General features: G+C 35.2%; 2 long non-coding RNA genes across 2 annotated transcripts; one reads left to right on the top strand and one right to left on the bottom strand.

Annotated features, from left to right (window-relative positions):
* Positions 1 to 994: 994 nt before the first annotated feature.
* Positions 995 to 5267, bottom strand: LOC141380482 (uncharacterized). Its single transcript, XR_012398456.1, has 3 exons — positions 4294 to 5267; positions 3421 to 4114; positions 995 to 1523 (listed from the first exon to the last, which is right to left on the bottom strand). It is a non-coding gene; the product is annotated as an uncharacterized lncRNA (long non-coding RNA).
* LOC101883010 (uncharacterized) lies at positions 1741 to 3384 on the top strand. The gene is made up of 2 exons (XR_002456578.2): positions 1741 to 1899; positions 3287 to 3384. It is a non-coding gene; the product is annotated as an uncharacterized lncRNA (long non-coding RNA).
* Positions 5268 to 16700: the final 11433 nt, after the last annotated feature.

Raw genomic sequence — 16700 nt, forward strand, 5'->3', positions numbered from 1 at the left:
ATGTGAAAGAAGTTAATGTGCCTTTTAAAAATCTAAACAATTAAGTAATACTAATATAAGAAATTATATACTTGATTTATCCCTTTTAATGGTATAAAGGTTGAAATGCTATTGTATTAGATATTTTGTGTCTGTATACGTCTGCAAGATGTCTGTTAAAGATCTCTTGATCTGGAAAGCACCTGCTGTATACAAACGTCTGGCAGACGTCTGTATGATGTCAGTTTTACACACATTCTGAATCGCAAACATCTTAAAGATGTCTAATAGAAGTCTATTTCACATCTGATAGGAAACGTCTTGTAGATGTCTTGCAGATGTGAATGCAGATGTCAAATAGACATCTCCGAGATGTACGTGTGCTAATCAAAATCGGCCATTAAGAATCAAGATCGGCGCATAACCAAAAAGAAAATGGGTGCTCCGAAATTTTTTGGGATGCTCCTAACTTTTTGAAGTTGGGAGCACCAGTCCTGCCAAGTAAAAAGGTTAATTTCGAGCCCTGTAATGTATGTATGCTAATGTTAAATCTTTAGCTTAGTTTGTCAACCACGCTGCTTGTGGCTGTAAGTAAATTATGGGCCAGGCCAGCTAACGTTTCTGAGGGTACAGTTGTCTCGTGTTCTCCTGTTCAAAAATAAATGTTTTTAAATCAGAACTTGCATCAGTATCATGGATCAAAATGTCAGTACACAAACCCGATGTAGCCTACGGTTTAAAGGTATTTAAGCACAAGTAGGCCAAATGCATCAATTTGGAGGTGAATGAAAGAACCAGTCATTATTATAATCTAATTTGATAATAGATTAAAACACTATTTGTGCATGTTTATATTCAAGTAATTTAAAAAAAATGTGTAGGGGGCCCACTGACATTGAGAGGGTACAGGGCCAAGAATTCGGTGCTACGCCCCTGCGTGCTGCTGCTGATGTGACAATAAAGTGATTTGGTAACTTTGTTTATAAATAGACAAAAGAAGCTAAAGTTACTTGGTGAATTACATGCTATACAGAAATATATAACAATTATTTAATTAACAAAGTTGGACATTTCAACACTTACCGATAAATCCGTTTGGATGAGACCACGACATCTCCGCGTTGAAGCGAGTCGGCGTTGTTTGAGTCGAGTGACTCGGTTCGGTTCTAGGAATCGGCTCACTTAAGTGATTTGTAAGAGTCGGATCCCACCCGAAACCGATTGCATTTTTGTGTAATTACCAACACGATTGATTAGCATTTCGCTATAACTCAGCCACACGCATTTACACTATACACTAATTACATGTTGATGACTATAAGCTTTTGAACACGTGCGATAAAAAGATTTCCCAACAAACAGTTCAATCCAAAGACGGTTCAATCCTATTCAATCTCACACAGATCCAATACAATAATCAATACTGCTCTAAATGTACCATTAAATAAAGTTTTAACTGTTGTTCACGCGAGAATGTAGTTGATTAAACTCAAATCCGCTGTTTATTTCTAAAGATTGTGCGTATTTATAAATGTCCTTTGTAGCTGCCGTCAGAAGCAATGCTTATATATTACACTCTATAAACATAAACTTTACATTAAAAAGTCAATAAATAGTTAAAATGTTCAAATTAATCATTAGAATAAATAAGTAATGTATATTTGTTGTTAATGCATGTTAATTCATTTAAAGTTATTTAACTAAAACTATAAGGGGGAGGGGGGAACCTTTTCTTGTTATGTTTAGCTTGGGAATTATTTCATTGTTGCAATGAAGATATTCTTCCGATCCACTACAAGTAGTTCAGCCACAAGGTGCTGTGCTAAAACACGTTTAAGGTTTAAGAAGTGCAAAGAAGTTTGTTAAAGAGAAACTGCAACCCTTCAAGTTTATTCCTCTTGAGTTAGAGAGGCCAATGAGGTATGTGTTGTATGGTGTTAACGTATGTGAACGTGTATGATTATACGGAACCCCGGAAGGGACGTAGTGGAGGAGAAAAAAAATGGGTGGGTAAAAAAAAATAATGGGTGAAAGAAAAAAAATGGGTGGGAGGAAAATATATATTTCTAAGTTTTTTGCGTTCTCTCGCAAAGTTTTGCGTTCCCTCGCAAAGATGTTTTGCGTTCCCTCGCAAAGATGTTTTGCGTTATCTCGCAAAGATGTTTTGCGTTCTCTCGCAAAACTGTTTCTCCACAAACACTTCCTGTTCACTGCACTCACGTAAACCCTCCCGTTTTTGCTGAAATTCTCCCATATTTTACCATTCTACCCCACTTTCTTTACATTACTGTGCGCTGATTGTCGCCTTTCACTTTGCAACCTCTGAACCAGTGAATGCATGTTTAAGCGCTGACTGACAGACGCGCTCTATACAATAAACTGATCCCAGATCAGCGTCTGTACGCGCCATTTAAAGGGACACTTCTGTTATCAAACAAGTGCGCAGCAAATGAATCTCATGTTTTGTTTAGTTTGATAACAGAGGTGTCTCTGTAAGAATGCACAGATCTATAATGAAAGCATTCCATTACTTTAGAAACTGTTTGTGCTCATTTAAGAGAAAATAAGCTGTTTAAAATAAAACATGCAGGACGGAGATGTTTCATATTATTCAGTGTATTTGTCTGTTTAAACATACACCCGCTCCACTGTAAATGGCGTGTACAGACGCTGATCTGGGATCAGTTTATTGTACGAAGCGCGTCTGTCAGTCAGCGCTGATACATGCATTCACTGGTTCATAGGTAGCATACGCACAGTAATGTAAAGAAAGTGGGATAGAATGGTAAAATACGGGTGAATTTAGGCAAAAACGGGAGGGTTTACGTGAGTGCAGTGAACAGGAAGTGTTTGTGGAGAAACAGTTTTGCGAGAGAACGCAAAACATCTTTGCGAGATAACGCAAAACATCTTTGCGAGGGAACGCAAAACATCTTTGCGAGAGAACGCAAAACATCTTTGCGAGGGAACGCAAAACATGTTTGCGAGATAACGCAAAACATCTTTGCGAGGGAACGCAAAACTTTGCGAGAGAACGCAAAAAACTTAGAAATATATATTTTCCTCCCACCCATTTTTTTTTTTCACCCATTATTTTTTTTTCACGCACCCATTTTTTTCTCACCCACTACGTCCCTTCCGGGGTTCCGTATGATTATGTGTCCGTATGTAATGTATAATTAGCCAATTAAGTGTATTTCGTTACATGTTGAATGTGCACTTTATTTTTTGTTTGTATGTATGTTGTTTATTACGTGCAACATCACCTTTAAAGGGTTAATTGAAGTTTATGTATTTCTTTTCGTAGTTCTGACGGCAATATTGGGACATAAAGGAGTGCAAGGCTAGAATGTACAAGACATACTACAGACTCGTGTCCGAATAAATGTCAGTTAAAATAAAGAACGACTTGAGCCTTTGTTTCATCTCGAGGGGAGTAACATCCTTTGAAAATGTCCACCTCCAGGTCATGACGGGCGCTCATCACTCGTGTCCCCGGCGAGGGCAGCTGGTACTCGGCGACTTGTGTGACTCTGGCTAATCTGAAAATGCTCATTTTAATCACGTTGGATTTAATTATTTTCTCTTTCTGAAATTATTCAAAAATAACAGCTAAATTCTTATAATAATATCACGTTGCATTTAATTAATATTTTCTCTTCTGAAACTATTAAAAAATAACAGGTAAATTCTTATAATAAAATTGATTAGATTTTATTACAGACATTTTTAAATTAATTTCAAAGCAAAAAAATGCCCTAAAATCAGGAAATTAATTTAATTAAATAAAGTGTACATATTAATATTAATGAAATCTACAAGGCCACAAAATGAATTTTTACAGTGTAATGTTACCTAAACACTGGGCTACACACCTCCCATCCACAACTGGCCCAAATGTAGTTTGCCGTTGTGCATGCAGTGCCATCATTGTCATGCATGGCCCACATTCAACTGACATTATGCATGCCAGTGCCGGCAACACGGCAGCAGTGCCCTAATGAGGCCACATTTGGGCCAAGTCCATTTGCTATGTGGGATAATTAGGCCACATTTGGGCCAAGTCTGTTTGCTATGTGGGATGCAGGGCCGGCCCTGTACATTTGGGGACTATAAGCTGAATAATTTTGGGGCCCTACCTTGCTCTAAATCAGGGATCACCAATCTCATTCCTGGAGGTCCGGTGCCCTGCAGGGTTTAGCTCCAACTTGCCTCAACTTACCTGTCTGGGTGTTTCAAGAATACCAAGTAAGACCTTGTCTTGTTCAGGTGTGTTTGATTAGAGTTGGAGCTAAAATATGCAGGACACCGGACCTCCAGGAACAAGTTTGGTGATCCCTGCTCTAAATAGGGTAATATTGCCCTTGCAATTCAGCCGACAATATTTTATTGATTTTATTGCTTATTAAAGACAATCAATTAACAGGAATTAAAGCCTGATTTCTTCTACTTAACTGTCTGAATGGTTTATACATTTTTAAACAGCTCTGTTTGTGTCAGCTAGCAGCTTGAAAATCGAAGAATTTCTGGAGTGTTTAAAACACATTCTACTAATTTAGCAAACAGATAAAAGATTCTATAATAAGATTGTAAATAAAATTTTTATTTTATTTTATTTTTTATAAATCCAAAAAGCAAAAATGACACTAAACAATAATTAAGTGAAGTTTATTTATAAACTAATTTCGAGACGAGCACATGCTTATGATTGATAGCAGCTGGTCCTCATTAGCTAATAAATGACTCACCAATCAGACGATTCCTAAATCACTAAAAATAAATAGAGTATCTACCCTTCAGTCTCTTTCCCTGTTTCTTAATTCAATTAAGACATAACTTTTATAAACATTCATTCATTCATTTTCTTTTCAGCTTAGTCCCTTTATTAATCTGGGGTCGCCACAGCGGAATGAACCGCCAAATTATCCAGCATATGTTTTACACAGCTGATGCCCTTCCAGCTGCAACCCATCTCCCGGACAATTTAGCCTACCCAATTCAACTGTACCGCATGTCTTTGGACTGTGGGAGAAAGCGGAGCACCCGGAGACACAGGGAGAACATGCAAACTCCACACAGAAACGCCATACTGACCCAGCCGAGACTCGAACCAGCAACCTTCTTGCTGTGAGGCGACAGCACTACCTACTGCACCACCCTTTTATAAACATGTCTCAGGAAAAAATATATATTACCAATGTACAAAATATGTCAGCGAAAGACATTTAAGTACTATTGCATTTCAGTAAAATGCATTTTAGACCAAAAAACAGGTCTGTAAATTCAGGAAAAAATAAGATATTTTATATAAGTAGACAACGTGTATTAATCTGTATTTGCCTATTTTCGGTAAATGTGCTATTAGATTGCCATCATCATTAGCACTTAAAAGCGATGCTAAAATGATTTTGTGCTTATCTTTTGTCATTTTTCTTCTCAGTTTTTCTACGCCTGAAGAATAACGTTATTTTATTTAATTTTCGCGGTCCATTCATTCATTTTCTTTCGTCTTAGTCCCTTTATTAATCTGGGGTCGCCACAGCTGAATGAACCGCCAACTTATCCAGCATAAACCCTTCCAGCTGCAACCCATCTCTGGGAAACATCCATACACACTCATTCACATTCATTCATTATGGACAGTTTAGCCAACCCAATTCAACTGTACCACATGTCTTTGGTCTGTGGGGAAAACCGAAGCACCCGGAGGGAGAAAATGCAAATTCCACACAGAAACGCCAACTTACATAGCCAAGGCTCGAACCAGCAACCTTCTTGCTGTGAGTCGACAGCAATACCTACTGCGCCACTGTGTGTCCCATTTTCGTGATCCAATTTCCAAAATAAATCAGGCAAATAATGGGGCAGGCAATGAAGCAAAGGCCATGGTGGCTGTGTCTGTTCATGGATTTGTGTTCTTGTGGTGACTGGTCGGTCTTGCAGGTTACCTTGGAAGAGCAAACTGGAACTGCGAGAACACAAATGCATTTGAGAAATGAGATGCTGCAAGTTTCCTGTTGATCACATGACCTTCACACAAAAACAATTTAAACTTTAATAAAACTGTGATTTTTTTTCTTTGAAGTGAAAATTTGCACCAACAACATAAATATACAGTTAAGGTCAGAATTATTAGCCCCCCTTCAAATATTTTCCTCTTTTTTAAAGATTTCCCAAATTATGTTTAACAGAGCAAGGATATATTATATAGTATTGGATAGTATATCTGATAATATTTTTTCTTCTGGAAAAAGTCTTATTTGTTTTATTTTGGCTAGAATAAAAGCAGTTTTTAATTATTTTAAACACCATTTTAAGGACAAAATTATTAGTCCCTTTAGACATTTTATTTTTCGATAGTCTACAGAACAAACAATCGTTATACAATAACTTGCCTAATTACCCTAACCTGCCTTGTTAACCTAATTAACCTAGTTAAGCCTTTAAATGTCACTTTAAGCTGTATATAAGTGTCTTGAAAAATATGTAGTAAAATATTATTTACTGTCACCGTGGCAAAGATAAAATAAATCAGCTATTAGAGATAGGTTATTAAAACTAGTAGGATTAGAAATGTATTGAAAAAAATCTGTTAAACATAAAACGGGGAAAAAATAAAAAGGGGGGCTAATAATTCTGACTTTAACTCTATATGCTGTAAAAATATATATATATATATATATATATATATATATATATATACATTGTGTCCTTCTGGAGTTTTACACATTAAATTAATTTAGCAAACAGATTGAAGATTCTATAATATGATTGTAGGTTGATTTATTTTTTTTTAAATCCCAAAAGCAAAAATTCTAATTCTGAAACAAAACAACACTTAATAGTAATTTATTAAATGCAGTACTTATTAATAAAATATACGTCCTGGACTGATTAAGAACTCACAAAACAACAAAACAATTAATATTAATGCAAAAATTGATCCATAAATAATATGGATATATTTAGTGATATACTTTTAATCCTGCAGTTTATTTCTCTAAAATGCTAGGGTGCTGACTCTGGAGCAGAGATGTATAAAGTACTGGAGACCCATACTTAAGTAAAAGTACAAGTGCTCTATCAAAAAGTGACTTGAGTAGAAGTAGAAGTGCTCTTTAATCACCATACTTAAGTGGAAGTACAAAAGTATTCAACATTTTTTGTACTTAAGTATTGCAAGTAGTTTATTTCAAAATTTACTACTCAAGTACTGAAAGTAAAAGTACAAGTATTGTGTAATGTAGTTATTAAAGAAGGCAGTCAAAAGACATCATATTGTTTTGTTTATTTTAAATATCTTTGGGGCACTTGATTAAGCAGAATGAAAAGAAACATGGCTTACGATACTGTTTTTCTCTGTAAATAATTTCTATGGTACAAGAATTCACATCGTCAGGCTCTTTTACCAGAAAATCACTTCACTGATGAGATAATTCAGCATGTTCATTCATACTCTCTCTCTCTCTCTCTCTCTCTCTCTCTGTGCGTGTGCGCATGTGCCTGAGCGAGTGTGTGGTGAGCGAGTGTTGGGAAAGTGCGGTGAGTTTGAATGGTTCTCTTTCTAACTTTTCTTTCTTTGTTTGTTGTTTGTATAAGTGTGCTGTTGGTTAGTGTTTGTGAGTGTAGTAAGTTTACTCCCGGCGTGTTTTGTTGCCGGGAGGTATGGCGTCGTCAGGAGACGCAGATTGTGAAAGTTTGACTCGGCGTCATGGAATTAAAATCATGTGTAAGGCCAGTGTGGAAGATTGTATTCTAGCGGTTGGCGAAGTAGTGGGATGTTCATCGGTGGTTTCAGCTTCTAGGATGAACAATGCGGTTGTTTTGTTTTTGAACACGATAGAAAAAACTAATGAGATTGTGCAAAAAGGAGTGGTGATAAATGATGAACTCATACCTGTACTTCCTCTTAGTAGTCCATCCAGGAAAATTATTGTGTCAAACATACCTCCGTTTGTTTCCGATGCATGCATTACAAAAGAATTATCTTCTTTTGGCAAATTAGTTTCACCGATCAGGAAAATAGCTCTTGGGTGTAAATCACCCATGCTTAAACATGTGATGTCTTTTAGAAGACAAGTTTATATGATTCTGAAAGACAACAATGACGAATTAAACCTATCGTTTAATGTCAAAGTAGATGGGTTCAATTACACCATTTACGCAACATCCGAGAGCATAATGAAGTGCTTCGGGTGCGGAAAAATTGGGCATTTAATTCGATCGTGTACAAGTGGAGGTGAGACAGGTCAGGGAGACGTACAAGGCGAGTCTTCTGCGGCTGCGTCTGTCGCGGCTGATGCTGCGGTCTCTGAGGAGAGAGGCGGGGGAGGTGCGGTGGCTCCTACTATGGCAGAGGTAGTAGCAGGCTCGTCTGCTGTTCAAACCTCAATTAATTCTAAGGATGACACAAGTAGACAAAAGGCAAATTTTTCCACAGCTGGAACAGCTAAGGAAAGTACAGGTGAAGGGATAGTGGAAATGGAAATTGAACCAGAGCAAATCTTTAAAGTTCCTAATAAAAGAAAAAAAGTCAGTGAAAACAAAGTGATCAAACAAGCAAAAAAAGACAAGAGTAAGGCTGATTATATAATATCAGATAACGATGCTGATTCTTCTGATTCCAGTTCTTCAGTTTATTCCTTTTCATCGCAAAATGAAAGTGAAAGTCAAACACAAAGATATACGGCTGAGGGAATCAAGAAATTTCTGAGGGAAACAAAATTTTTACCAAACGTGGAGGCTGAGGATTATTTTGAAGATGTTTCTGCTTTCGTGAAAGATGTAAAGATTCTGACTAGAGAAGGTGCATTCATAGACACAGAGGTTTATCGTCTAAGGAAATTAGTGGGTAAAGTAAAGAAAAAAAACCTCCTTAATGATGAAAAACCAGATTTGGTGTAATTTGTTCTTGGTTAAGGTTGCAGTATTTCTGATTGTTTCTTTTATTTTTAAAACATCATTTACTATGAGGGTGTTTAACATTGGAACTCTCAATTTAAATGGTGCTAGAGACAGTCAGAAAAGAATGTGTTTATTTGAATTCATAAAAATGAAACGCCTAGATGTCACGTTTATTCAAGAATCACATAGTGACAATCTTAATGAAATAAACTGGAAGAAAGATTGGGATGGTCAGATTTTTATGAGCCATTTGGCTTACAACAGTGGAGGAGTAGCTGTTTTGTTTTCTAAGACAGTGTCTCCACTGTCTGTTGAAACAGAAGAAATAGTTAAAGGCCGTTTTTTGAAAGTTAAAGTCAAGTTTGAACATGCAACAATGGTGTTTTTAAATATTTATGCTCCTAATAAAGGAGCTGAAAGAATAATTTTTTTAAAGAAGTTTTGTGATGTTATCAATAATGTAGATTCAGAAGATTTATTGTTTTTAGGTGGAGATTTTAATTGCACAGAAAATGATAAAATGGATAGAAATCATTTAGAACCACATAATGCTTCGCAGAAAGAAATGAAGAATTTAGTACAAGTTTGTGATTTATGTGATGTTTGGAGAAATGTACATTTAAATGATAGACAATATACTTGGGTACATAGCAAAGATAACCAAATTTCTATGGCAAGACTTGACAGGTTCTATATGTTCAAGTTTCAAATAAATTATGTCAAAGATTGTCGTATAATTCCTGTTGGGTTTTCTGACCACTGTTCGGTTATTTGTAAGATTTTTGTCAATTCGGTGAAAGTAAAAAGTGCATACTGGCACTTTAATACATCACTTTTAAATGATGAAAATTTTAAAGAATTTTTTTCTGTTTTTTGGGAAAATTTTAAAAAACAAAAACAAATGTATTCTTCACTGCAACAATGGTGGGATTGCGGGAAAATACAAATTAAACAGTTATGTAAAGAGTACACTTTTAATGTTACTAAAGAAACAATGCGAGCAATGAAAGAGTTAGAAAAAAGTATAACAGAACTTTTAAATACAACAGCTTCTACAAATAATAGCACTGATTTTGAAGAAAGTAAAACTAAAAAAGATTTACTTGCAGATTTATTGAATGTAAAAGCAAAGGGTGCTTTAATTCGTTCTCGGTTTCAAAATATTTCAGAAATGGATGCACCTTCAAAATTTTTCTTCAATTTGGAAAAAAAGAATGGAAAAAGCCGATTAATACATTCACTAAAGTCTGAAACAGGAGAAGATATTACAGATTCTAGTAAGATTCGCAAATATGCAGTTAATTTTTATTCATCTTTATATAAATGTGAAGTATTACAGAGGGATGTTGAAAACTCAGTTTTTTTTGAAAATCTCTCTAAAGTTGATGATGAATCCAATGCAATGCTTGAGCTGCCTATATCACAAGATGAATTATATACAGTAATGATGAGCATGGAAAATGGCAAATCGCCTGGCATTGATGGAATTCCTGTTGATTTTTATAAAGTTTTATGGCCAGTGATTGGTGAAGATTTGTTTTTAGTTTTAAATGACAGTTTAAATAAAGGATCATTGCCTTTGAGTTGTAGAAGAGCAGTTATTACTCTTTTACCCAAAAAAGGAGATCTTCAAAAAATAGTTAACTGGAGACCTGTGTCACTTTTGTGTTCAGATTATAAAATTTTATCAAAGGCTTTAGCTGTAAGACTAAGTAAAGTACTGGACCAAATTATACAGCCTAATCAAAATTACTCTATACCAAATAGATCAATTTTTGATAATATTTTTTTAATTAGGGATGCGTTAGAAGTTGCTAAATTATTTGGTATTAATTGTGGATTGATCTCATTAGATCAAGAGAAAGCTTTTGATCGTGTTGAACATGAGTATTTGAAAAAAGTTTTAAAGGTTTTTGGTTTTAGTACTCATTTTATAAAAATGATTGAGGTAATGTATAGTAACATTCAAAGTGTACTCAAAATCAATGGTGGTTTAAGCGCTCCTTTTGATGTACAGAGAGGTGTTAGACAGGGTTGTGCTATGTCAGGAATGTTATATTCCATTGCCATTGAACCTCTTCTACACAGAATAAGAGCGGAATTAAAAGGTTTTTCTATACCCCACGGTAATGCTCAAGTGCAACTTTCAGCATATGCAGATGATGTTATTGTTTTTATAACTAACACTGATGATGTAAGAAGACTGGAATGTATTATTAACAATTTTAAAAAGATTTCTTCTGCTAAAGTTAATTGGGAAAAAAGTGAAGCACTTCTCATAGGTGACTGGAAAAGAGACCCTCCCTTATTACCTGGAGGATTAAAATGGAAGAGGGGTTTTTTAAAATACCTTGGAGTTTACCTAGGTGAAAGTGACTTTGTTCAACAAAACTGGAACGGATTGCTTGAAAAAATTCAAAGTCGTTTACAGAAGTGGAAATGGTTGCTCCCACAACTTTCTTACAGAGGACGAACACTCATTATTAACAATTTGGTGAGTTCCTCTATGTGGCATAAACTTGCTTGTGTTGATCCACCTGCTGGACTCTTACCAAAAATTCAAGGAGAACTGGTCAACTTCTTTTGGGACAATTTGCACTGGACACCTCAAAGTGTTCTGTTTCTGCCAAGAGATGAAGGTGGCCAAGGGTTGGTGAATCTTGTGAGCAGGGGAGCCACATATAGACTACAATTCGTTCAGAAGTTGTTGTATGGGCCTGAAAATCTCGTGTGGAGGCCCTTAGCTCAATGCATCCTACGTGGAATAAATGGCTTGAATCTTCATGCGTCACTTTTTTTGGCAGATAATGTGCATCTAGATCTGACTGGAATACCTTCTTTTTACAAAAGTATTTTTAAAGTATGGGGACTTTTTAAACATTCGCGGGCAGATTCAACAACATCTCTTTTCTGGCTGCTTGAAGAACCAGTACTTCTTGGCAGTCGCCTTGATGTAACAAAAGATGATACCCCAGGACTAAAAGAATTGCTTATTTCCAACAAAATGACCAAACTAAGAGACATTGTTGACAAGGCGGGTTTTGGACTAAGAGATGCAGAAAATGTTGCTTTATATATGGGAATTAGATCGGTGAGGTTTGTTACAAAATTTTTGAATGTTTTGAAAAGTTTTTTAAATGAAAAAGAAAAAAATTTAATTGAAGGTTACAGTCAAGGTATTATTTTCCCTAATGATCAAGATTGTTTCCCAGACATTAGACTTACACCTAAGATTGAAAATTCTGGGATTAATAGTCCATTGTTATGTTTTAAGGAAAATGGGAATGTTGATTTTAGTACAGTTAAAGGGAAAGTGCTTTATAAAAATATTGTGAAACTAAATAATAAGTGTACTTTAAAAGAGAGATCTGACACTGTGTGGAGAGATAAACTGTGTTTAGCAGAAGAAGAAAAACCAGAATGGAGATTATTGTATAAACCACCATTGAATAAAAGATCGGGGGATTTGCAGTGGAGAATTTTACACGGTGCTATAGCTGTTAATGCATTTGTGACTAAAATAAATTCTAGTGTGAGTGATCAATGTCCGTTTTGTTTAGAAAGGGAAACAATTTTTCACTGTTTTATGTATTGTAAAAGACTTGCTCCTCTGTTTGATCTTTTAAATGTTTTAGTTTCTTTACTTGGTTTTTTATTTACGAAACAATGTTTTATATTAGGTTTTAAATATAAAAGACAAAACAAATATAAATGTCAATTATTGAATTTTATTTTTGGTCAAGCAAAATCAGCTATTTATATTACAAGAAAAAATGAAATAGAAAAGAGGAATGGTAAAAACATTGTAGTAGTTTTTAAAAACCTAGTAAAATCAAGAATTATTGTTGATTTTAATTACTATAAAATGATGAAAGCAATTAATGTGTTTAAAATTGAATGGTGTTGCGATGATGGCTTGTGTTCTGTCATTAATGAAGAGCTGTTTTTTATAAATGAATTGATTTGAGCTGTAAATCAATTGTTAAATAATTGCTTGTTAATAAAAGGATTTGTAAAATCAAATCTCTCTCTCTCTTTTACACACACACACACACACACCTAAATGTACACTCTTACACATTCATACACTCTCACACACAGTTCTCACTCTATCTCTCTCTCTCTCTCTCTCTCTCTCACACACACACACACACACACACACACACACTTTTGTGAATTGTGGGGACATTACATAGGTTACAATTGTTTTTATACTCTACAAACTTTTGAATGCTCTAACCCCAAATCCAATCTCTAAACCCAACCCTTACAGGAAATTATGTGTAGTTTTACTTTCTGAAAATAAAAAAATATTTAGTGTGATTGAATTTTATACATAATGTCCACATAATTCACCATCTCCTCCTAACATCTGTGTAATACCGATGTTGTTATACATATACATGGGCGCACACACACAAACACGAAATTACACTCTTTTACACTCTCATACACACACACTCTCTCTCTCTCTCTCTCTCTCTTACACACACACAGACGCACACACAGGTACAATCACACAGTTTCTCTCTTACATGCATTATTCACTCACACACACTCACACTTTGGTAGTTTTGAAGTTTGATTGGTTAATACCACAATAAACAGGAGTTATGTCTTCTGGAAGCAGTCGTGAAACTAAACTAAACAAGCAAACTAAATCCTGTTGCACTAATTCACTTGATTTTGATTTTATTGTAAAAAAAAAGAAAAAAGAAAAACAGGAAAGTGTGTATAGTACTGTGTTAAAAGAAACTCTAAAATACTTTATGGCTTATGGCTATGGTTTAGTATTATTTTTTTAAAATTTTGATTATGTTTTTAATTAAATTGGTCTTGCACTTATTGCTTTTATATTGCATAAATATATTGCTTTTGTCTTGGTGTGACAGTTATAGGGTTATTTTTAATACAATTTTGTTCTTTAATACAGCAGTCACATATATGAACTGTACTCTTAATTTGACCTGCTTAAAGAAAGCACTCTTTCTGAATGTATCAAACAAAACTCATGCACAGAAGACAGCATGAGCATTTACAGCTAATAAACTCATGTCAATATTATACCGCCTGCTTTTTGAGCGCTGACAGGCGAGGTCTTATGATGATTGGTTATTATCTTCATCTGCTCAACAGAAAGGGCTTTAGAAAAGAAGCGCTGTTCACCCATGGCGGGAAGAATAGCCGGTTATCACAGGTAATAGACACAGTGGAGAAAACTACATCAGGCACGCTCGTGTCTGGATGGATCGACAGCTTTAACAGCCAAGAAAAGAGGGAAAGTTACCTTACAAACAGGCCAGCGGGTCAAATGTCCAAAGTGAGAAAGAGAGAGGCAGAGGTGAAGTTTTACAACATTTCTCCCTATAGTAAATTAGCGGCTCGTGTGCCGCCTTCACTCGCGCCTCCGTCCTCCGCAATAGTATTGCGACATCGCGCATAGGAGATAAATGACGTCATCACGTAATCACCGGTTATGACCTATTACTGAACTGATATCGATCATTTTGACACCCCTAGTAACGAGTAACGATGCATCACATAAAAAATCTATCGGAGTAAAAGTATTAAACTCATGGAAAATATGTACTTAAGTAAAAGTGGAAGTAGGAGAAAAAAATAACACTCCAGTAAAGTACAGATACTGCCTTTTAGTACTTAAGTACAGTAGTGAAGTAGTTCTACTTCGTTACTATACATCTCTGCTCTGGAGTGGTTTGAAGCTAAAAGATAAATCACACACAACAAACACTTTCACTGGTCACTTTTTTCACTCTTTCAATTGGAACTTGCAGTTTTTATTGAGCAACTCAGTAGTTTTCCATCATTATAATTGTTTTGATATTAACATCCCAGCCGCCACACGACCGACCTTCAACGTTGAAATATGGTTGAAATAAGGTCAGATGTGTTTTGAACGTTGAAATAATGTTGATAGAACGTTTAATGTTGAACGGTTGAAAAACAGCCTGCATATGACAAGGCTTCAACGTTGAAATGTGGTTGAAAATACGTCAGTTGTTTAATGTTGAAACAATGTTGAATGATAAATGGTTAAAAAAAGTTACAGAAATCCTTGTACAAATCAACGTTGACATTTTTTTATCATGGTCTGTATGTTGAATTAACGTCATGGCTTCACCCAATATTCAACATGTTTGGTTACCATGGTATCGGAGGACTCGGCGCACGCGGCCACGCGCAGCGCTTCACTTCACTTAATTACGAACACCTGACCTGCAGTGCAGCAGAATTCAGAGGTAAGCGTGTTTTTAGATGCTTTAATGTTTTATTTACCCCCCGATTTTGTTTTACACACAGTGTATCTTAAATGTGACTTGGTGTAGTGTTTCGAATTTTGAAGCATTTAAAACTTTCCAGTTTGTTTTTAGTCTTGTTTGCGCTCCGGTGACGCAGCTAACCTCAAGGTAATGTCAAATGTTTAACGTTAGTCTAAATGAGCGTTTTTATGGCAAATTCAAAGCGATAAACTCCAAACGCAGTTTAAAGTTACTGAGCAACGTTATAAAACAATATCCATTTTATACGCTGTATTATTAGTGTTATTATTACAAAGTGAACTGCTGTCGTTTCACTGTTGTTGTTGTTTTTGCTTTTAGACATGTAACTTACTCCAGAGACGCACTAACTTGCACAGCATTAAATGGAAAAGGCTTTGTCCATGTAAGTTTACTTTACCTTTAACAAAGCTATCTGTTAAATCTTCTTGGTGCTTTGGTTGGTGATTTTCTCTTTCTAATCTGTTTGTTTATTGATTGTTAGGCCATGTTGTGATATTATATTGTTATATTGATATTATTATTGTGAAATCATGTTGTGATGTTATACAATGTGACAGTATTGGGGAACAAATATGTATTTAGTGAGAAATTAATGCTTAAATTACACTTTGTATAGTAGCAGATAAAAGGTGTAATGGGTTTTAACTTTCTGATTTTTCTGGAAGGTCCAGTTGAGGGGCATCAAGAACACGCAGATAGCCTACCTGTGTCAGCCTGGACAGACTGCAGTTCTGCTACTCCATGCCAAGGCTTTTGTATGGATGTCTTGACTACTACTGTGTTCTCTAAAGGTATTACTGGAGCAAAACAACAACACCCGTTACAGTAAAATTTGTATTAAAAAAAATAGTGATACATGTGTAGCAGGTCCAGTACATGTGATGTCATTAAGAAGTTGTTTTTATTAAATGTCATTAAAACAAATAAATAAACATGCTATTTAAATAAATCTAAATATTAAAAACTTGAGGATTAAGATGACAAATGAAATGCATCATCTGTCTTGCGAAAAGGGTCTACTTAAGAATTCTGGTCTTTTCCAACTTAAAGGGATAGTTCACCCAAGAATGAAAATTTACTCACATTTTACTCCCCAAATGGTTTAAAACCATTATGAGTTTATTTTGTTGAACACAAAAGAGGCTATTCTGAAAAAAAAAAAACTAAAAACCTGTAAACATTGACCTCCATAGTAGAAAAAAATACTATAGAAGTCAATGGTTGAATAGATTTGCAGCTTTCTTCAAAATATCTTCTTTTGTGTTCAACGTGGTCAGTAAATGACGACAGAATACAAATTTTGAACTATCCCTTTAATTCTCTGTCCTACATGCAGACTTTTGCAGAAGTGCTACTCCTTCTAGAGTTTTTCTCAACCATGTCTAAAAAGCTTTAAACAGCTTTTACAGTACATATAATGGTTTACAACAACTTGTAATTATTAGATGTGTTGAATGTTTCATGATTCTTTACTGCAGCCTTGGTTAAAAAAATAAATAAAAGCAATTTTTTCGA

This window comes from Danio rerio, chromosome 23 (genome assembly GCF_049306965.1).
Source record: "Danio rerio strain Tuebingen ecotype United States chromosome 23, GRCz12tu, whole genome shotgun sequence".
NCBI classification, from domain to species: domain Eukaryota; kingdom Metazoa; phylum Chordata; class Actinopteri; order Cypriniformes; family Danionidae; genus Danio; species Danio rerio.